Source organism: Pelobates fuscus, chromosome 6, assembly GCF_036172605.1.
Source record: "Pelobates fuscus isolate aPelFus1 chromosome 6, aPelFus1.pri, whole genome shotgun sequence".
NCBI lineage: Eukaryota > Metazoa > Chordata > Amphibia > Anura > Pelobatidae > Pelobates > Pelobates fuscus.
Genome location: NC_086322.1, coordinates 207,191,009 through 207,213,650, shown reverse-complemented (window position 1 = coordinate 207,213,650; position 22,642 = coordinate 207,191,009).

The following is a 22,642-nucleotide window of genomic DNA, read 5'->3' as shown; positions in this document are numbered from 1 at the left end:
CCCGTCTGACCATCTGGTTGAAGAAGTGTCAGAAAATCCTGGAAGGAACATGCTTTTACCATGCCAAGTGGTTAAGAAATTCCCCCCATGTGCAGGTCTGCTGTTGCTGGGGTGTCTAGGGACATCCTCTGATCGTCATGTTGGAAGTGTGGAAAAAAGGGGAAAGTACTTTGGATGTGAAAGCGTGGTCTTGTGGTATGATTGGCATGGCAAAATTAAGGAACCTGGTAGGGATTGTAGTTCCTTGCAGTTGTAAGTACTAAGCAGGATGTAGTGCTTGATGTAGTTGAGAATGTTCCCTATTTGTCTTGTGGTAACTTTCGTGTATGGATGCCAACACAAGTCGTATGCCCAGTTATGTGATGATAGTGTCTGGGCCTTCTGTTTCTTATGGGGTACTGGGACGCCCAAGTGGTCAACCAGACTAAGCTGCCGTGAGGCTTGTAGTGAAAAATATGTTGTTATCTTTGATCAACAAGAAGTCTTCTAGATAGTGTATGACTGTAAGACCTCTGGATATGTTATCATAACCAGCACAGAGTATCTGCGAATATCGATAGTAGGCTAATCTGTAGCCCGAAAGTTGAGCGGGGAAAGGATTGCCCATTTTATGCCATGTAAGTGCCAGTGTGTAGAGTAGATGGTAGCCGTTTACTGCGTTAATGATATTGGTCTTACTTAACCAAGCTTCAACCCATGTTTGAGTGATAGCTGTAAAGGTAGATCAATGGTGTTGTATAGTAAGGAAACTCCTCAGAGGGCATGAGGGAGTTGAGACTTGGGGTAGCGGAGGTGTGTGGTGCCAAAAGGTCTATGGTTAGTCTTTGTTTAAGGGAAGATTCCTTGTGACAATACCAATGTGTTTGTGTTTGGTGCCATGCTGTAAATGGAGACCCCTCTGCAAATCTTGGCTATGAGTGTGTATACAGCCAATGGTTCTGTTGTGCTGACTGTAAGTGAGGGCATGCTATATTCCTTGAAGGTTTTATTTATGATACCTGTATGGGAGCCCTTTGAAGCTCCAGAGCTTTAATAAATCTACTACAAGTCTGGAAGGGTGATGAGTCAGTAGTGTTGAAAATGCATTGGTGTGTACAGATGGTAAGTACATTATTTGCAAGTTGTATTGGGACACATGGTTTGTCATGTGCCCTGAACCATTTGAACATATATGCAACAGTCTATATGCAATGCAACTACTCATATCAATTGTCTCTGGTAGTTCAGAGGTGCTGGGACCTGGAGCCTGAGAGTGCTCGTCCATTTATTTGGGACAAAATCCCTTCTGAATGGGTACCTGCACAAATAAACATCTCTACATATTCCAAATGTCAACCCAACCAAGGGATGGTCAGTTCCCGATTTACCTTGAATCCCTGGATCTGACCATCACAGATACATCATCATACATATATATGCCTTGCTTCCCCAATGTGCTGGGATTATGCGTGCAGGGTTAATGTCTTGTGTGTCATAAGAATTGATTGTGCCAGGTAACAGAATTTCGGTTTGTGCTGGTTGTACAGTAGCGTGAGGCCCAGCCTTGTGAGGGCTGTGGTGACCAACTTGAGATTGCCAGTCTGTCATAAATTTTTGGTCTCATGAGTTTATGAGTAAGGCTAGCATGGTCTGGGTGTCACCTGAGTTGGTGTAGCTGGGCCTTCCCCTGCCTCCGTGTTGTCCGTTGATGTATGGAGGAGTTTGAATAACTCTGCTTTCCTTGCTGTAGCAGGGTAGGGGATTTGTCACCTCCTTAGGTCGGTGGTAATGTGTGGGATCGTCCAGGATCTGATTGCTGCTGGACTAGCAACATCTCCTCTGCTTGAAGGTGTATCAATTCTAGCTGGGGTGCTAGGAAGAGGTGATTTTTCACTATCTTTTTGAGAAATACTTAAATAACAATAAATATTGCACTTATTATTTGTACCCAGGGGTCTTGTACTGACTTGCTAGCTAAGCCGTAAGGCGAAACAATTAGGCTTGGTGTTTTTTGGTGACTGGTGAGGCCCTGCTAGTTGCCAAGTGGCTTGAGAGGCTCTATCTATGCTTGGCGCGAGGGGATTTTGTGTGGCCACCGAACGTTGTGGCAGGATGTTGGCCTCTCGGTGACAGTAACCAGAAAATAGAAAGGGGAGTGACAGGTGAGGCCCTCTCTATGATACAATGCGAGGTGCCTAGCTCACGAGTGGCCTGAGGGGTGTATGCCCCCGAGTGTGAGGCGGGGTGTTGGCCTCGCGGGACCCCCAACCGAAGCATAATGCAGAGAAAAAAGGGGGTAATACCTATTACCCCCAGTACACTATTACTATTCCAGGGAAGGTAAGAGATGGATAACTATGTGAGCAGGTGTATGTACCTGGTAGTATGGTATTGAACCTGACAATCCGTATAGGTTTTTTAGTAGTAAGTCATGGCATAACGAAATATGGCATAGACCAAGCTTATCTTAATACGTACAGTATATGTGAAAAGTAAAGTGCCGTGATGTGTAAATATTAAACATTGTAGCCATACTGGTTAAATATGTATCAATCTTAACCCATTAAGTGCCGTATGTGCAAGTGGAAAAGTGGTCTGTCCACACCTTGTATGTTGTATGTCCCCTTGCTAGGGGAAAGTCTGTTGTGTGAGCAGCGTGCTGTGAAAAATGTATGTTAACTATATTACCAGTTACGTATATACAGATGCGTCTGCTACTGTGTAATAATACAGGGAGTGCAGAATTATTAGGCAAGTTGTATTTTTGAGGATTAATTTTATTATTGAACAACAACCATGTTCTCAATGAACCCAAAAAAATCATTAAAGGACCACTCTAGTGCCAGGAAAGCATACTCGTTTTCCTGGCACTAGAGTTTCCTGAGGGTGCCCCCACCCTCAGGGACCCCCTCCCGCCCGGCTCTGGAAAGGGGAAAGGGGTAAAAACTTACCTTTTTCCAGCGCTGGGCGGAGAGATCTCCTCCTGCTCTCCTCCTCCGATCCTCCTCTTCTCCTCCCCGTCGGCTGAATGCGCACGCGCGGCAAGAGCTGCGCGCGCATTCAGCCGGTCACATAGGAAAGCATTCACAATGCTTTCCTATGGACGCTGGCGTGCTCTCACTGTGAAAATCACAGTGAGAAGCACGCAAGCGCCTCTAGCGGCTGTCAATGAGACAGCCACTAGAGGACATAGGGGGAAGGCTTAACCCATTCATAAACATAGCAGTTTCTCTGAAACTGCTATGTTTCTGAAAAAATGGGTTAACCCTAGAAGGACCTGGCACCCAGACCACTTCATTAAGCTGAAGTGGTCTGGGTGCCTAGAGTGGTCCTTTAATATCAAAGCTGAATATTTTTGGAAGTAGTTTTTAGTTTGTTTTTAGTTATAGCTTTTTTAGGGGGATATCTGTGTGTGCAGGTGACTATTACTGTGCATAATTATTAGGCAACTTAACAAAAAACAAATATATACCCATTTCAATTATTTATTTTTACCAGTGAAACCAATATAACATCTCAACATTCACAAATATACATTTCTGACATTCAAAAACATAACAAAAACAAATCAGTGACCAATATAGCCACCTTTCTTTGCAAGGACACTCAAAAGCCTGCCATCCATGGATTCTGTCAGTGTTTTGATCTGTTCACCATCAACATTGCGTGCAACAGCAACCACAGCCTCACAGACACTGTTCTGGGAGGTGTACTGTTTTCCCTCCTTGTAAATCTCACATTTGATGATGGACCACAGTTTCTCAATGGGGTTCAGATCAGGTGAACAAGGAGGCCATGTCATTAGATTTTCTTCTTTTATACCCTTTCTTGCCAGCCACGCTGTGGAGTACTTGGACGCGTGTGATAGAGCATTGTCCTGCATGAAAATCATGTTTTTCTTGAAGGATGCAGACTTCTTCCTGTACCACTGCTTGAAGAAGGTGTCTTCCAGAAACTGGCAGTAGGACTGGGAGTTGAGCTTGACTCCATCCTCAACCCGAAAAGACCCCACAAGCTCATCTTTGATGATACCAGCCCAAACCAGTACTCCACCTCCACCTTGCTGGCGTCTGAGTCGGACTGGAGCTCTCTGCCCTTTACCAATCCATCCATCTGGACCATCAAGACTCACTCTCATTTCATCAGTCCATAAAACCTTAGAAAAATCAGTCTTGAGATATTTCTTGGCCCAGTCTTGACGTTTCAGCTTGTGTGTCTTGTTCAGTGGTGGTAGTCTTTCAGCCTTTCTTACCTTGGCCATGTCTCTGAGTATTGCACACCTTGTGCTTTTGGGCACTCCAGTGATGTTGCAGCTCTGAAATATGGCCAAACTGGTGGCAAGTGGCATCTTGGCAGCTGCACGCTTGACTTTTCTCAGTTCATGGGCAGTTATTTTGCGCCTTGGTTTCTCCACACGCTTCTTGCGACCCTGTTGACTATTTTGAATGAAACGCTTGATTGTTCGATGATCACGCTTCAGAAGCTTTGCAATTTTAAGAGTGCTGCATCCCTCTGCAAGATATCTCACTATTTTTGACTTTTCTGAGCCTGTCAAGTCCTTCTTTTGACCCATTTTGCCAAAGGAAAGGAAGTTGCCTAATAATTATGCACACCTGATATAGGGTGTTGATGTCATTAGACCACACCCCTTCTCATTACAGAGATGCACATCACCTAATATGCTTAATTGGTAGTAGGCTTTCAAGCCTATACAGCTTGGAGTAAGACAACATGCATAAAGAGGATGATGTGGTCAAAATACTCATTTGCCAAATAATTCTGCACTCCCTGTATATGTATTTATACCAGATGTTGATATAGTACTTGCTTTGTGAATTATTGTATGTCTTATTGAATGGTAGGGGTCAGTGAACATGGTGTTGCAAAATGCAAGTGCACTGGAGATCTGCCGAGAGCCCTATAGGTGGCAGTGTAGTTGGATACTGATTGGTATGTGAAATGTTGTTTGTCTGTTGACCTATAGGTGTCAGTGTTTTGGTGTTTGTAAATCCCCATGAAAATTGTCAATGTACTTGACAGACCTGTAGGTGGCAGTGTTGATAGAACCCCTGTTGGTCTTGATGTTAAATGTAAATTATTGTGAATTAAACCTGAAATTGAGCCTGTGCTGGAGTTTAATTTATGGTTTATGGTTATGTTTAAAACATTTTATGTGTAATTTATTGGCTGGTAAATTGTATATGACATGTGAAGACAGTTTTGCTGTTGACCAGTAGGGGTCAGAAATGCTGATTGTATGGTAAAAATACCCTTTAACCCCTTTAGGACCAAACGTCTGGAATACAAGGGAATCATGACATGTCACACATGTCATGTGTCCTTAAGGGGTTAATCTTATCATTTGACAGATAGGAGTCAGTATAAAAGCGAAAATGCTGTAGTTAGTTTGTTTGCTTATGAAGTGAAATAAAGTCTGAGAAGCCTGTAGAATACCGATTGACCGGTATGGGTCAGGGTGTAGGCGCAAGTGCAGTGGTTCGTTGGTTTGTACATGAAATGCAATAATGTCTGAGAGTACACTGAATGACCGGTAGGGGTCAGTGTGTAGGTGAAAATGCAGTGGTCTATTGTTTTGTACATGAAAAGCAAAAACGTCTAAGAAGCCTGTAGTACACCGAATGACCGATAGGGGTCAGTGTGTAGGTGTAAAAATGCAGTGGTTTGTTGGTTTGTACATGAAATGCAATAATGTCTGAGAAGCCTGTAGTACACGGAATGATTGTATGGTAAAAATACCCTTTAACCCCTTTAGGACCAAACGTCTGGAATACAAGTGAATCATGACATGTCATGTGTCCTTAACGGGTTAATCCTTTCATTTGACAGATAGGAGTCAGTATAAAAGCGAAAATGCTGTAGTTAGTTTGTTTGCTTATAAAGTGAAATAAAGTCTGAGAAGCCTGTAGTATACCGATTGACCAGTAGGGGTCAGCATGTAGGTGAAAATGCCCTGGTTTGTTGGTTTGTACATGAAATGCAATAATGTCTGAGAAGCCTGTAGTACACTGAATGACCGGTAGGGGTCAGTGTGTAGGCGCAAATGCAGTGGTTCATTGATTTGTACATGAAATGCGATAATGTCTAAGAAGCCTGTAGTACACCAAAATACCAGTAGTGGTTAGTGTGTAGGTGCAAATGCAGTGGTTAGTTGATTTGTATATGAAATGCGATAATGTCTAAGAAGCCTGTAGTACACCAAAAACCTGTAGGGGTCAGTGTGTAGGTCAAAATGCAGTGGTTTATTGGTTTGTACATGAAAATGCAAAAAACGTCTGAGAAGCCTGTAGTACACAGAATGACCGATAGGGGTCAGTGTGTAGGTGAAAAATGCGGTGGTTCGTTGGTTTGTACATGAAATGCAATAATGTCTAAGAAGCCTGTAGTACACCCAAAGACCGGTAGGGGGTTTAAACAAATGATATGCATGAACATGCAATGGTTTTAGAACAGACTTAGACAAAATGCAGCCGTAAAGTGAGGACCTGACCCGTGCATGGTGCCGTGGGACTGATGCCTGGCGTAACGGGTAGGTCGACTTACGGTTTGTGAGTCACTTGGACAACATCCACGGCAATGGATTGAAGAAAGAAGGTGGTAGGCCTGAAAAGCCTGTGGCTGGATTCCTGACACAGCTCAGCTTAGAAAACCTCATGGAGTAATCAGGTAAAATGGCATCTGGATGACCCATCTGGATGAAGTGGAAATAATTCTGATGCTGACCTCAAGCAATATGAGTCAGGTAAAGGGTGTCCCTTATATAAGGGAGTGAATTAAGTTAAGCCCCTCCCACAAATACAGGCCAAACGGCCTTAATACATATAAAATATACACACATATATATAAATTTAATACATAACAGGTAATAAATATATTCAACCATGACAGGCGAATTCTGTGCTGAGGTATGTTGCCATAGATCTCTTAGATTGAATGAAGATTTGACTGTGTCCCTGAGGTTATTCCATAATTGCGGTGCTCTGTAGGAAAAGGAGGATCGAGACACTTTATTTTTGTATTGCGGTATGCTAAATATCATGCTATTACTCGATTGGAGGTTATAGGAGGTGGGAACAGCTGGGGAGAACAAACTACTCAGGTAAGGTGGGAGCTTCCCAGAAATGCTCTTATGCATGAGGCTGGAAAGATAAGGAGTGCATCGGGAGTCCAGCGACAGCCAGTTTAGCTCTTTAGCATGTTACAGTTGCGGGTAAAGTAATTACATTCTAGCACAAAGCGGCATAATGAATTATATAATGTATTACGTTTATTAAGGTGGGTTTGTGGTGAGGGAGCATACACTACATCCTCATGATCAATGACCAGCATTAGCATCTGTTTCCTTACTGAAGGGCTTAGGCAGGATTTGTTTCTGTACAGGGCACCTAGTTTGGGGTAAAGGTTTGAAGAGATTTTTTCAATGTGAAGGCCAATGGATAGACTGGGTCTAGCAACATAACTAGATATTTAAAAGAGCAGACCGCTGTCAGTGTGCTATTTGAATTTGTTCTGATACACACTTGTTGATTTTGTAGTTTATGTAATTTAGGTACACTTCCAAAGATCATTGTAACAGTTTTGTCAGTGTTTGTTATCCACTATCCAATTTTCTACCTCTGTGAATTGGTTTTGGAGCACAGCCTCAAGCTGTAGTAGCTTTAGTTTACTAGCGTAGATTACAGTGTTGTCTGCATACATGTGTACAGTTGAGGATTTGCTTAATTAATAACTATAATTACCTTAAAGCACGCATAGTGAACTGTTATTCGGACTTACATGGAGTCTGCGATAGAGTAAAGAAAAAAGTTACTTGTGCACTATTCCAAATCCCTATGCATATTTAAATAAATGGAGGTTATTTAGTAACGCCAATGGTCATTAGATGGAAGACCACTTGCCACATCAAGGCAAACCTCTAAGGTGAGTCCTACACTAACAATTCACTTTGTTTGCTTCAGCTTCAGGCAAAAAAAATATCTAATGAGAAAGAGAGAGGTAATTTTTTTATCTGCTGTAACATGGTTTATTTTAAATTGTTTATCTTAGGACAGTAGACATATTAACTCCATTAAGCTTCTATTCAGTAGGGTAAAAAAAAAAACAGTACATTTCATTTTTAATTACATTTCATATTAACTTGTACTTCTAGAGCTTAACCTCCATTTCTTTATACCATGGTGTGGCGGAACCAGCCTCGCCACTGGGCATTGGAGAAGAATGATTGCCAGCCTCCTGCCATGTGACTATGGCCCCTGGGATGTATTGCCTGCTCTCCTGTACTGCTGAGGTTTGCTACCAACTAGGTGGATTTGGTTATGGAGCTTGTTTAGTGCCCTCTGTTGGTAGCAACAGCAATATGCACTACCTGAATAGCAAGACTGGTTTATTTGCATATTCAGGTAGATTTGCATATTGCTAATTCTGCAGGCATGTGAGAAAATTATTGTCTCCCCCACCTCTTTAAAAATATGCCATTGTGTTATAATAAGTCACTGTATGTTGCCTGCTATGATTTGACTGTTTGTAATTGTATTGCGTTTTCACAGCAATGTTAATGTAAAGACCATATGGGCTAGTCAAAAGGAAAATTACATTTTAGACAGTTCTTCTTCACCCTCAATCTAGAGTCCTGTCTATTATTGGGGGAATTGCTATATCACTACAAGGGATTGCTATGCTCTGCATGCTCCCTTGGATAATCACTTCCTGTCTTGCTCTTGGAATGAGTCTACGGTTGTTATGGTGTCGGCTGGAGTGCTTGGAGTCCTCTGTAAGCGCTAGGAGCATCCTTCAACGGAGGTACCCAGTCGGGGTGCAAGGTGATCCGTTACACATGGAAAAAGAAAAAGATAGATCTCTTCATACGCAAATTTTAAAATGTTTAGATACTGTAGTCTGTTTTGCAACTGCTGATTTAATACTTTAAATGTATTCAGCTATTTTTATTCTTAACTAAATTCCATTTATGACACTTACCACAAATTAGCAAATAGATTATTACTTCTGTGGAACAGTTAATAAAATCTCTAATTTCAAATTCGTTGCCTGCAAATGTTGATGTAATTGATTCACATATTTACAACAGGTACATCTATTAGTCTAATATTTGTACATTACTTTACAGCTGAGCTATGTCAGTTCTTTCCAAAATGTGTTAGATATAAGGAGACTCACGGACAGATATAATTTAAGGTACTTAGCCTTACATGCACTTCGTTAGAACTGTTTCTTATACGACATCCTGTAAATAGTGTCTGCTCTTAAAATAGGAAGATGTTTATGAATAATATTAACTACTGAATTTTATTGAAAATTGGTAATTGCTCATTATCCTTTTCATAGTATAAATCCACCTTTTAGGTAAGTACATTTGTCTAGAGCCCTTGCCCCTTCTCAGGAGGGCAAGGCTAGAATGGCAGATGAACAGATAAGGGAATGTAACATCTGCTGAAATAGAACTTGTGATCTATTTGGAGAGCCAAATTGAATTTGCAGTGGATATCTATTTACCAAAAACTGAACTATACATAGGACATGAGGTCACCCATTTGGAGTGAAAGAAATAGTTAGTCTAAGGCACAAGGAAAGGGTTCTCTACAATAAGAACAAGAATGGTGTGTATTCCCTTATTAAAGAGGTTGTTTTATCTGAACCACAAACACATCCAACATGTGAAAAATGACTTAACACCGCAATTAGAGGTTCACTTCTCCAGGAGTTCACAGTCCTGATAAAGACAGATACAAGTACAAATATATGGAGATACAGCAAACCTATATTAAGGGACCAGAAAATCGCATAGCATAACACTTCTTAGGTGCTCACCCCCTAAATGAGTTACACTCACAGACCACAAATGAATGCAAACATTGAGAAAATCACTTGATCCAGATATAATGGGGTATCAAAATATCCCGTTTTATTTTGCACAATACTAAAAGAATGAAGATAAAACAGATGATGCAGCACATACTCAATTGTAAAACAAACACAATTTATTGCACTTCACTTAATTAAAATGTATTTACAGCATATCACAAAATAATTACCAAATGGTTTTCAAGCCGCCATTCCCAATGTGTTTCGTCCATAAGGATTATCACAAGGATTCCAGGTTGGTGCAAAATCACTGTAAAGTACTAGTAAATAAATAAAACCCGCAATCCAAACATCAACATGGTCTTATATCCTGGTGCTCCTCCTACCTCTACCAGCGCTCTTTCTCTGCTTCTTCTCCCCAGGTCCTCTCTGTTAGCAGTCTTAAGGTTCAGTCCTTGGTCCCCTACTGAACACTCCATCTATACTGCCTCCCTTGGTAAACTCACTAGCTCCTTTGGCTTGCAATATCATTTCTATGCGGATGACACACAAATCTATCTACCCTCTCCTGATCTCTCCCTGTCCCTCTTGACTAGTGTCTCTAACTGCCTCTCTGCTATTTCTAACTGGATGGCTGCCCATTTCCTTAAACTCAACTTGACCAGAACTAAAATTCAGTTTTTTCCTCTCTCAAGTGTTGCTACTCCTGTGTCTGTCTCCCTCCAAGTCAACAGTGCTACCACCCGCTCCGCCGCGCAGGCTCGCTTCCTAGGTGCTCTCTTTGACTCTGATCTCTCCTTCACAACTCATGTTCAGTCTATTGCCAAATCCTGCCACTTCCATCTCAAAAACATTGCGCGCATCTGACCCTACTTAACGCCACATGTGACTAATGTCCACCCGCACTGCCCACGACTCACCCTTAGTCACCCTTCCTGTCCGCCCGCACTGCCCACGACTCACCCTTAGTCACTGGTCCATTCCACTGTCCTTTCTCGCCTTGACTACTGTAATCCGCTTCTTAGTGGTCTTACGTGCTCCCAACTTGTGCCGTTACAGTCCTTAATGAATGCGGCGGCGAGGCTTATCTTCCTGTCCGCCCGCACTGCCCACGACTCACCCTTCTGTCAGTCCCTATATTGGCTTCCTGTAAGATATAGGGCTCAATTCAAAATTCTGGTTCTTGCTTTCAAATCTCTACATAATTCTGCCTTCACCTATCTATCCTCCCTAGGCCCTTACGCTCTGCTGAAGACGTACGTCTATCTTCTGTCCGTACTCCCACCTCTGATGCTCGCCTTCAAGACTTCTCGAGGGCTGCACCGTTCCTGTGGAACTTACTTCCCTCCTCTGTTAGATGCTCACCCAGTCTCCACTCCTTCAAAAAAAATCATTAAAAACCCACTTCTTCATAAAAGCATATCAATTAAACTGTTAATAGCTCCCGACTGATTACTCTCTTGCAACTGTCATTAGTCAATACTATCCTTACCTTTTGTGTCACTTTACCCCACTCCCTCTAGCATGTAAGTTCATTGAGCAGGGCCTTCAACCCCTCTGTTCCTGTGTCTGGTTACTACTACATGTTTGTTCGTCCACCCACTGTAAAGTGCTGAGGAATTTGTTGGCGCTATTTAAATAATAACATAATAATAATAATCAGAGTCTGTACAGATGTTTGATTAGCAACTGTATGAATATTTGCAAAAACATAATATTCATGGATAATGAGTTCCCTGAAGTCTCCCTAATGGGAGTTTCCACTTTCAGTTTTTTTTCCTTTTGTTTATTTTATTTAAGTGGAATTGGTCATCTAGCTATTTTGATATGTAACTCCCAACTAGTATACTTGCTGCTGACACTCTGAAAAAAATTTCCACGATATAATATGCAGGGATATAATTTTTAATATGTGTGGTAACAACTTCTTGAAAATCAAAGGAGAGGTCTTACTGCCATTCTGGGGTCAAGACTGATTATTCTCCCTAGTTCTTTGCAAAGTGCTTCAAACTGGATTTTGTTTTGTTTTATAAATCTTTATTTTTCATGTGCATAGATATAACAAATGTTCTTACAATGTAAGGTAAAACACCCCAGATCCTAACAGTACACACAATCCATGGGGCCCCGGTGCGAAACTGACCTGTGCCGCCCCCCTACCCCCCGACAGACAGACACACATACATACATACATACATACAGACACACATACATACGGAGACACACACATACATACAGACACATACACACATACATACAAACAGACAGGCACACAGACAGACAGACACACACATAGACACATACATAGAGACCGACACACACACAGACAAAGACAGGCACACACACATACAGAGACACATACATACAAACAGACAGGCACACACAGACAGGCACACACATGATATATACATACAAAGACACATATATACATACAAACAGACAGGCACACATACACACATATAGACAGACAGACACAGACACATACATACATACAGGCCAACATACAGACAGGCACACACACACACACATACAAAGACACACATACAAACAGACAGGCACACATACATACATACAGACAGACAGGCACACACACACACATACAAACAGACAAGCACACATACATACAGACACACAGACACACACATACATACAAAAATACAAACAGACAGGCACACATAAAGACAGACACACACACACACAATGTTTATGTCCCCCTCCCGTTTCCTACATTTTAGGTGCAGGAGGGTGACTTTCCCTGGGGTCCAGTGGTGGCTCAGCTTGATGTGAATCAGAGTTCCCACTCTGACTCCCTCTGCTTCCTCCCGCGCGGTCTGTGTGTTTTAGCTGGGAGGAGTGACCGTGGCAGTCGCTTCCTCCCAGCGTGTGATGTAATCACAGGGGGCCCGGTCAGCGATGTCAAAGCGTTGACCGGGCCCCCTGACAATCCATCTCCATCGGGTGGCCCTGACAGCCTGAGCCACCCGATGGGCCCCTGGAGTGGCAGGCCAGGTTGCAGCTGCGACCCCTGCGACCGCAGTATGTACGCCACTGGTTACAGGGCCTTCGTGATAACTATACACATTTTTTTTAAGAAGCAACAGATTCAGGCTAACCTGTGATATAGAAATGTATGATGGATACATCATCCAAGAGATAACCAGAGGTTCCTAATTAGATGTACGAACGCTTCGGAGAACTGATAATAAAACCACAGACTTACTCCATTGTAGTTCAAATATCATCTCATCTTTTAATTGGGTGAGCATTGCATATATAAAATTGCATTAGTCTACTGTGCACGTGTACATGGAAACAAGCAACAATTACTTATTTGAGAAAGTCTTGTCTCCGCTATGCTAGAATACTAAGGTTAACTAAAGTAAAACAGGAGGCAGCTGCAAAGATTGCTGACACAAGCCAGAGTGAAGAATTCAACTTTTAACCCCCGCAGACGTGGAAGGACTTAAGTAAGGCAAAGGTTTTAAGACTTTGTTTACCGTTATCTATGATACCTGTCATGTCAAAAGTATATAAGAAAACTGAGGTTGTGAGCTATGTAGATATAGTACTTTGACATAGAGATAGTTATAATATGAAATGTGCGGTATCTCTCTGGCCCCAAGATTATTTGGGGTCCCATATATCAACCATGTTCGCCGGCTGCGCTCAGAACATGGAGCTTGCTTCTCTGCCTGTGATAGAGTTTCTGGGCCAGGACCTTTCCATTAGGCTGTTTCACAAGAGCAGTGCTCAGGAGAACGGATAGGTTGTCTCCTCTGCTCACACAAGCATCTCCAGAACTACTGGCAGATGGAGTGAAATGCAGAAAGATAAGTCCTGCGCTTACTGGGTGGCAGCAATGACTACAGTACACATAAGCCACAATATATAGTAAAAACCAAAGAAAAACAAGTTACCTGTGCTCTGTCCTTAATCCCTATGTATTTTTAAACAAATAAATAGAGATGTCGCGAACATAAAATTTTCCGTTCACGAACGGCGAACGTGAATTTCCGCAAATGTTCACAAACGGGCGAACCGCCATAGACTTCAATGGGCAGGCGAATTTTAAAACCCACAGGGACTCTTTCTGGCCACAATAGTGATAGAAAAGTTGTTTCAAGGGGACTAACACCTGGACTGTGGCATGCCGGAGGGGGATCCATGGCAAAACTCCCATGGAAAATTACATAGTTGATGCAGAGTCTGGTTTTAATCCATAAAGGGCATAAATCACCTAACATTCCTAAATTGTTTGGAATAACGTGCTTTAAAACATCAGGTATGATGTTGTATCGATCAGGTAGTGTACGGATTACGCCCGCTTCACAGTGACAGACCAAATTCCCTGTTTAACGCACCGCAAACAACCGCAAACAGTCCATGTGCACAACCGCAAACTCCCCATTTGCACAAGGTTGGATACCAAGCTAGCCATGTCCCGTTCCTTGTCCTCACTGATGTCATTGAAGGTCTCTTCCTCCACCCACAACACCAAGGGTCCCTGAAAGGTGACAACAAGCCCCATGGGACGCCTACTGTTTTTGGTCTTCCACCTCCTCAAAGCCACCGTCCTCCTCTGACTCCTCTTCTTCAGACTCCTCTCTCTGTGTTGCCTCTCTCTGCGTAATTATAAGGTGTGTTAAGTAGTACTATTCCTATGCTTGGTCGGTCCTCCTACTTCAAATTTGGGGCACTGCGCGTGCAATCTAATGTGCCACCATATAGGAGTGGTGTCTTAAGTAGTACTATTCTTATCAGTTTAATCCCTGTTACATCCCCTATCAGGGGACGTGTATATGGCATCGATTTTAGGAACCGGGAGATGGAAAAAGATGCTTGGTTGGTCCTCCGACTTCAAATTTGGGGCACTGCGCGTGTAATCTAATGTGCCTCCAGATAGGAGTGGTGTGTTAAGTAGTACTATTCCAGTTTAATCCCTGTTACGTCCCCCTCATCAGGCCTTTTTTAGTCGAATGTATCGCCCACTGTCAGTCCCTTCGGGATCCATCCCTCATTCATCTTAATAAAGGTGAGGTAATCTAGACATTTTTGAAGATTATAGGGCCCATTGGGTGGCCCTAAATGCTTGGGCCACCTGATGGGCCCCATCAGCGTGTGGGCCCCGGTGCAGATGCACCGGCGGCTGTTCCGCTCATACATGTGGGGCCCGGGCGGGCAATTGTCACGGTTGTAATGCCCTGATGGCGGCCCTGGCTGGAGGAGGATGGTGCATCAAGGTTCCGAGTGGAAGCTGTAGAAGATTGGGTGTCCTGTGTTAGCCAGTCAACTATGTCCTAAGAACTTTTCGAGTTCAGGGTACGTGGCCTCTGAACACTGGGCATTATTCTAGGGCCAAAGGGAATCACAGCACCACGACGGCCCCTGTGGGGTGGCCTGCCTCTGCCTGTCATTTTTTTTCGATTAGTGGTACTATGCGTGCAAGCTACTGTGACAACAGATATGAGTGGCACTGTGCACTGGCAGAAGTTGGCAGAGTAGACGCTGTAGGCCTGACACACACGCTTGCAGACAACTAACTGCTATTCAATCTATTACAGTCAAAATTGCATTTTTTTTAAATGTACACTACTGTTACACCAGATATGAGTCGCACTGGTGTGACACTGTGCCCTGGCAGGCCCTGAAACGCACACGTGTGAAGGAAACTGATTGCTATTATTTCACAGTCAAATTTCTAGTTTTTTTTAATGTACACTACTGTTACACCAGATATGAGTTGTACTGGTGTGACACTGTGCCCCGGCAGGCACTGAAACGCACACGCGTGTAGGAAACTGACTGCTATTATTTCACAGTCAAAAAAGTGTTGTTTTTTTTAAATGTACACTACTGTTACACCAGATATGAGTTGCACTGGTGTGACACTGTGCCCTGGCAGGCCCTGAAACGCACACGTGTGAAGGAAACTGACTGCTATTATTTCACTGTCAAATTTCTAGTTTTTTTTAAATGTACACTACTGTTACACCAGATATGAGTTGCACTGGTGTGACACTGTGCCCTGGCAGGCCCTGAAACGCACACGTGTGAAGGAAACTGACTGCTATTATTTCACAGTCAAATTTCTATTTTTTTTTTTTTATGTACACTACTGTTACACCAGATATGAGTTGCACTGGTGTGACACTGTGCCCTGGCAGGCCCTGAAACGCACACTAGTGAAGGAAACTGACTGCTATTAAATTACAGTCAAAAAAGTTTTTTTTTTTTAAATGCAAGCTATTGTGACACCAGATATGAGTGGTGGCACTGGGCAAGTGGGCACAGTATACGCTGTGAGCCTGACACACACACTGGCAGGCAACTGCAATTAGATTACACAGGGGGGAAAAAAGCAGACTGATGTTCTAGCCCTAAAAATGGCTTTTGGGGTGCTGTCCTTACAGCAGAGATCAGATGAGTCCTTCAGGACTGTAGTGGACACTGAATATACTAGCCTAGCTATCGATTTCCCTATTAAATCAGCAGCAGCTACACTGTCCCTCCTCTCACTAAGAATGCAGCTTCTGAATGAATCTAAAATGGAGTATCCAGGAGGTGGGAGGGTCTGGGAGGGAGGGTCTGCTGCTGATTGGCTGGAATGTGTCTGCTGACTGTGAGGTACAGGGTCAACGTTTACTCAATGATGATGAATAGGGGCAGACCGAACATTGCATATGTGTGCCCGCCGTGGCGAACGCGAACAAGCTATGTTCGCCCGGAACTATTCGCTGGCGAACTATTCGGGACATCTCTACAAATGGAGGTTTTTTAGTTACCTCCAATGACCATGAGAGGATAAGCCCACCTGCCAACGTCAAGGCAGGCCCCCCCAGGTGGGTCCTAACCATTCACCTTGCTTCCTTGAGCTTCTGACAAAGATATCTCTAATGAGACAAAAAAGGGGTATTTTTTATATACCCGTAATAGGGAACACATGGGATGGGCGGCTGGAGTGAAATGTCTTCTGAAAATCTGCTTCCCATTCTCAGGCTGGTGCAGAAGCTTCTCTGATTTTGGAGAAATCACATTGTGACAGACCTCTCTGTCTTTGAATTACTTTTATTTCCCCTTGGTTCCTCTGTTTGTTTGGCTATTTCCCTGTCTGTACGGTTCCTACGTTTATTCCCCTGTTTTACCAAAAGAACTGCCAAACGTCCGGCCACCCAGCATGGAAGTCTGCTGCTTGTTAACCTCTTGGCCTCATTAGAACAATTTCATGGAACTGAAAATGGACACTATTTTCACACGAACACCGCTGAAGCCGCCGACCTCCCTTCTTCTGTTCTTCAGTTATATGAACGCTGTACCGTTCGGTACTTTTCCTTAAGAACGGAGTCACCCCAGATAGCTATCCCATGGAGCCCATTCGTATAACGAAAGACTATGTGAAAGACTTTGGCTCCATGGAGATTGAACTGTATGAATGTGATCTGAGCATTATTCGGTAATAATGTGCGCTCAGATATAAGCTATCTGTGGATATGTTGCATATGGGGGTTACAGTCGATAAATTGGAAATTATAGGTTTATGTATTTTTGTCCATGCTTGTAAAATTGAGTTTTTCCTCTATCCTCTGATTCAATTGAGTTACTTCCCAATTATCTCCAGGATAGAGAGGAGAGTCCTATACTGTTCCAAGGGGAGTATTTATCTCTGCACTGTCGTGATTGGTTACTGTAATATTTTGTCCCAGTTTTCCACCAGGTCCAATAGGGGAGTGTCCACCTGGTGGGAGACCTGCATAAAAGGCGGGCAGGTAGCCCAGATTAAGCAGATTCCTGCTTGACCCTTAATACAGAGCCTCGTCTCGTACTTGGGGGGGATTATTTGTATAGTTTTCCAGTTCGGCTGTTTAAAGGGTGTGCATTATTCGTATGCTTTCTTGTTCAGCTGATTGGAGTGTTCAGTAGCTGCCTTTACATTCGGGAAGGGAATATCCTAAACGGCTTTAACCCCTTCTATACTCGGGGTGCAGGTACACACATGTAAACTGCCTTCACAGTGCTCCCCCTGGAGTCATGGCAAGGTAATGTCCTATGTGGTGGAGACCAGGATGACCCCCTGGCCCAGAGTACTGGGCTCTAAGTATTCACAGGAGTGCCCAGTCAAGCCCTGACAAAGAGATCACCTGCTTCTCTCCCTGCGGGAACACACCAGGCCAAACCTTGTCAGCGGCCACCCAATAAAAGGATTTGCAAGGCTCAGGACCAGCATCAGGTTTACCAAGGATGTACTAGGTGTATGCACGTGGAGCTGGCTAACTGGGTATGTGTGCCCCTGAAACCTTTAAAAAATCAAAACTTGCCAAGAGCTTGAGAACGCGGTGACAGACCCATATGGCAGTCAAGCCCTACCGTCAAACTGTGATTTTTTCTTCTTTTGGATCAATAGGAAGAAAAGATGTGATGGGTGCAAGTCTTTCTTTTGCCTATCTAACTGTGTAACTATGTAAAATCTCTCTTGGGAAAGAAATGCTGGTACTTTGCTTGTACAGCGAGCTTTAAGCTTTGTCTCCCTTTAATTTTCTTTGTCTGGTATAAAGATCATCGAGAGAGCGGCGGTTTGGCAAATTCAGCATCACCTAGAGTCTAATCACATTCTGGATGACTTCCAATCGGGATTTCGACCTGGCAGAGGGACAGAGACTGCCCTGGTTAAAGTCCACGACGATCTCCTGTGGGCCTTGGACAGTGGGGAGGAAATTGCCCTGGTACTCCTGGATTTATCAGCGGCCTTTGACACCATCGACCATGATAGATTGATAGAGAGGCTACTCACTGTGGCTGGTGTGGATGACAGGGCCCTGGCTTGGGTGACCTCATTTCTCCATGACAGGGTTCAAAGGGTAAAATTGGGAACATTTTACTCCTCTAACATTGCCCTGTCGTGTGGAGTCCCCCAGGGTTCGGCTTTATCTCCAATCCTGTTTAACATCTATATGAGGCCACTGACCCATATCATCCGCCGCCACATGCTTCCCTATCATATCTATGCCGACGATACCCAGTTGTACTTTCACCTGGCCAAGAAAAAGGAGGATCAAATCAATCTTTCCTCCTGCCTACAGGATATCCAGTCGTGGATGGGAGCCAATTATCTAAAACTCAATGGCTCCAAAACTGAATGTATCATCTTCAGTAACCAGGAGGTGAATAGTATCTTTCCCTCATGGCCGGACTCGTTTTCTCCATCTCTGAGTCCTGCCGCCAAGGTTAGAGATCTGGGAGTCATCCTCGACTCCAGGTTGACACTGAAGCCCCAGATTAATCAGGTGGTAAGTTCTTGCCACTACCACCTGAAACTTCTGAGGTCTACTTTTAGATTCATTGTCCCCTCCGATCAAATCTCGGTGGTCAACGCCATCATCGGTAGTCGATTGGACTACTGCAATGCTCTGTACCTTGGACTGCCCCAGAACATCATACACAAGCTCCAGTTGATACAGAACGCAGCTGCAAGGCTACTTACGGGTGTGGCCCGCAATGACCATATCACTCCATCATTAAGAGCCTTGCACTGGCTGCCCGTTCGTGAACGGGTTCTGTATAAAACTGGTTGTTTGGTATACAAGGCTATCCATGGCATGGGACCAGACTATCTGAAGGATAAATTCACACGCTATGCTCCCAGTCGATCCTTGAGATCGGCTGATTTGGACTTATTGAAGATTCCAAATTTCAAAAAGAAAAAGTGCGGAGGGAGGACGAGTGATGTTCAGGGAGCGCAACTTTGGAACTCCCTGCCCCTGACATTAAGACTTGAGAATGATCTACTGAAGTTCCGCCGGAGCTTAAAAACAGTCTTATTTGCTCACGGGATTACATGAAAATTTTAACCCTGGTTTTAAATGCACCTGATTTTAATGCTGTTGTTTGCTGGATATTGTTTTATCTGTTTTTATTGCTGGTATGCGCATCGAGACCCTATGGGTAACAAGACTGCGTTTCTTAAGAATTTTTAATAAATAAATAAATAAATAATACAATTTGTTTGTAACATATTTTGTATTAATATGCACTGTATTTATTTGCTCATAATAAATGTTCCTTTATTAAATCCTGTCTTTGTCTGGAATAAAAACCATGCTGCCAAAGAGAATTATATGGTAACATAGTGGTTCACATCTATTTTTCCTAAATTGTGTTTTGTGGGATTTAAATTTAAATCGGTTGAGGTAGCCTAAGATGCCCTATTTGTAAATACACCCTGTTCCAAATTATTATGCAAATTCTATTTAAGTGTCACAAAGATGAAATATTTTGTTTTTCAGTTTAACTCATGGATGGCATTGTGTCTCGGGGCTCTTTTGATCACTGAAAACAATCTTGGACATCTGTGATAATTAGATTGCCAGGTGAGCCAATTTAAGGTAAAACTACTAAAAGAGGGTGTTCCACATTATTAAGCAGAGCACCATTTTAATGCAATATGGGGAAGAAAAAGTATCTCTCTGCTGCCGAAAAGAATGAAATAGTTTAATGCCTTGGACGAGGTATGAAAACATTAGATATTTCACAAAAACTTAAGCGTGATCATCGCACTATTAAGAGATTTGTGGCTGATTCAGAGCACAGACGGGTTCGTGCAGATAAAGGTACATTGAGGAAGATTTCTGCCAGATCCATGCATGGATCAAGAGAGCAGCTGTTAAAATACCATTACATAGCAGCAAACAGATATTTGAAGCTGCTGGTGCCTCTGGAGTCCCACGGACATCAAGGTGTAGAATCCACCAGAGTCTTGCAATTGTGCATAAACCTTCTATTCGGCCACCACTAGCCAATGCTCACAAGCAGAAACAGCTGCATTGGGCAGAAAAATACATGAAGACTAATTTTCAAACAGTCCTGTTCACTGATGAGTGCCGTGCAACCCTGGATGGTCCAGATGGATGGAGTAATGGATGGTTGGTGGATGGCCAACCTGTTCCAACAAGGCTGCAACGTCAGTAAGGCGGTGGTGAAGTCATGTTTTGGGCCAGAATCATGGGAATAGAGCTGGTCGGCCCCTTTAGGGTCCCAGAAGGTGTAAAGATGACCTCTGCAAAGTATGTGGAGTTTCTGACTGACCACTTTCTTCCCTGGTACAGAAGGAAGAACTATGCTTTCCGTAATAAAATCATCTTCATGCATGACAATGCACCATCTCATGCTGCAAAGAATACCTCTGCATCAATGGCTGCTATGGGGATAAAAGGAGAGAAAGTCATGGTGTGGCCTCCATCCTCCCCTGACCTCAATCCTATTGAGAACCTTTGGAGCATCCTCAAGCAAACAATCTATGAGGGTGGGAGGCAGTTTACACCCAAACAGCAGCTCTGGGAGGCTATTCTGACATCTTGCAAACAAATTCAAGCAGAAACTGTCCAAAAACTCACAAGTTCAATGTGTCACGTATTCATCCACTTATCCAAATGTGGTTTGGACACAGGAAAAGTTGTGCCGAGCAGCAACAAAATCCACAGAAGGGTTAATGCTGAGCAGCAATTATGCAAATGGAAACCTGGTAACTGCTTTGGGGTCAAAGGCCGGTTACAGCCTATCTGATCTAGAGGACAGGTATTTAGTCCCAGTTCTCATCCTGCTCAGTGCCCTGTCGTGGTTTCCCTTGTGGTTGTCCGAGAGCGCGTTATTGATTCTGGTAATTCTGGTTATTTGACTTTGACATTGTTTTTGACTTCCCTGTTTTCTGGCATCCCTGACTCCTGGCTTTTCCTTATTGTTGTGTCTCTTTCTGTTTCCCTTGACCTTGGCTATTCCTGACTATTCTTTGGTACGTTAGTCCGGCCATTCTAAGGTCTGGTATACATTACCTATCAGTCCTCTGTGTTATACAATTCTACGTGCTGGATCATTCTGTAATCCTGACACAATGGATGCAAGACTTGTGAAGCTGCTATCAAATAAGGGGTCCTATGTTAAAATGTAACGTGACCTGTTAAAATGTTTAAAAAGTTAAAATGTTGTTATAAGTTTGATTGAAATAGCTTTTGATTTCAATTAATATGCTGCAAACACAACACGTGACAATTCTCAGTTCTTACAACCTATAAAGTGTTTTGAAACTTACTGTGTGTAATAATTTGGAACAGTGCATTGTAAGTTTTTTATGTTTAAAATAAATACTGTTATCATTAGGAGGTTTGTTCAATACATTTTGAATTGTACTCTTAATAGTTGATAACATGAGAATTATGCTGACTGTTATTTACATCAATTATTTAGGTAAATGAGAAAAATATCATTTACATAATAATTTGGAACAGGGTGTAGTCTTGGTGGTGGCAGCTTTTAAATGAGAATAGGTGTGGGTGGTGTCAATTTTTGTTTGTATAATTGTGAGTCTAGTGCACTGATTTTTAGAGTTTTCACTCACTGAAGCAAATCAAATGTGCCCACCTGGCTGTGTGATATTGTGACAATAACCACTATCAAAAGCAGTAGTGCTTGGTGTGTCCCTTTAATAATTCAATTACTCTGTAATATATATATAATTGAATTGTCTGCATTAGTAATCTACATTTAAGGAAAGCCAATGAGCCATTTGTCCTCTGAGGTTGGACAGTAACAGCAATTTTGCAAAAGTAATACATATACTCTTCATGTCCTAATTGTTCATCCTACATACTGTGTCCCACATGGGCACTGAAGTTCTTAGTTGAACAATTTATAAAATTTCTAATTTCAAACGTTTTACCAGTAATAGTACTAGTGAAACTCTTTACGGATCTCGGCAGAAATGTGTACATTTTGCAATGGCCACACTTATGGAAGCCATTGGGTTTATTCAAAAAGGAAGATCCAGATTGTGACGAACCAC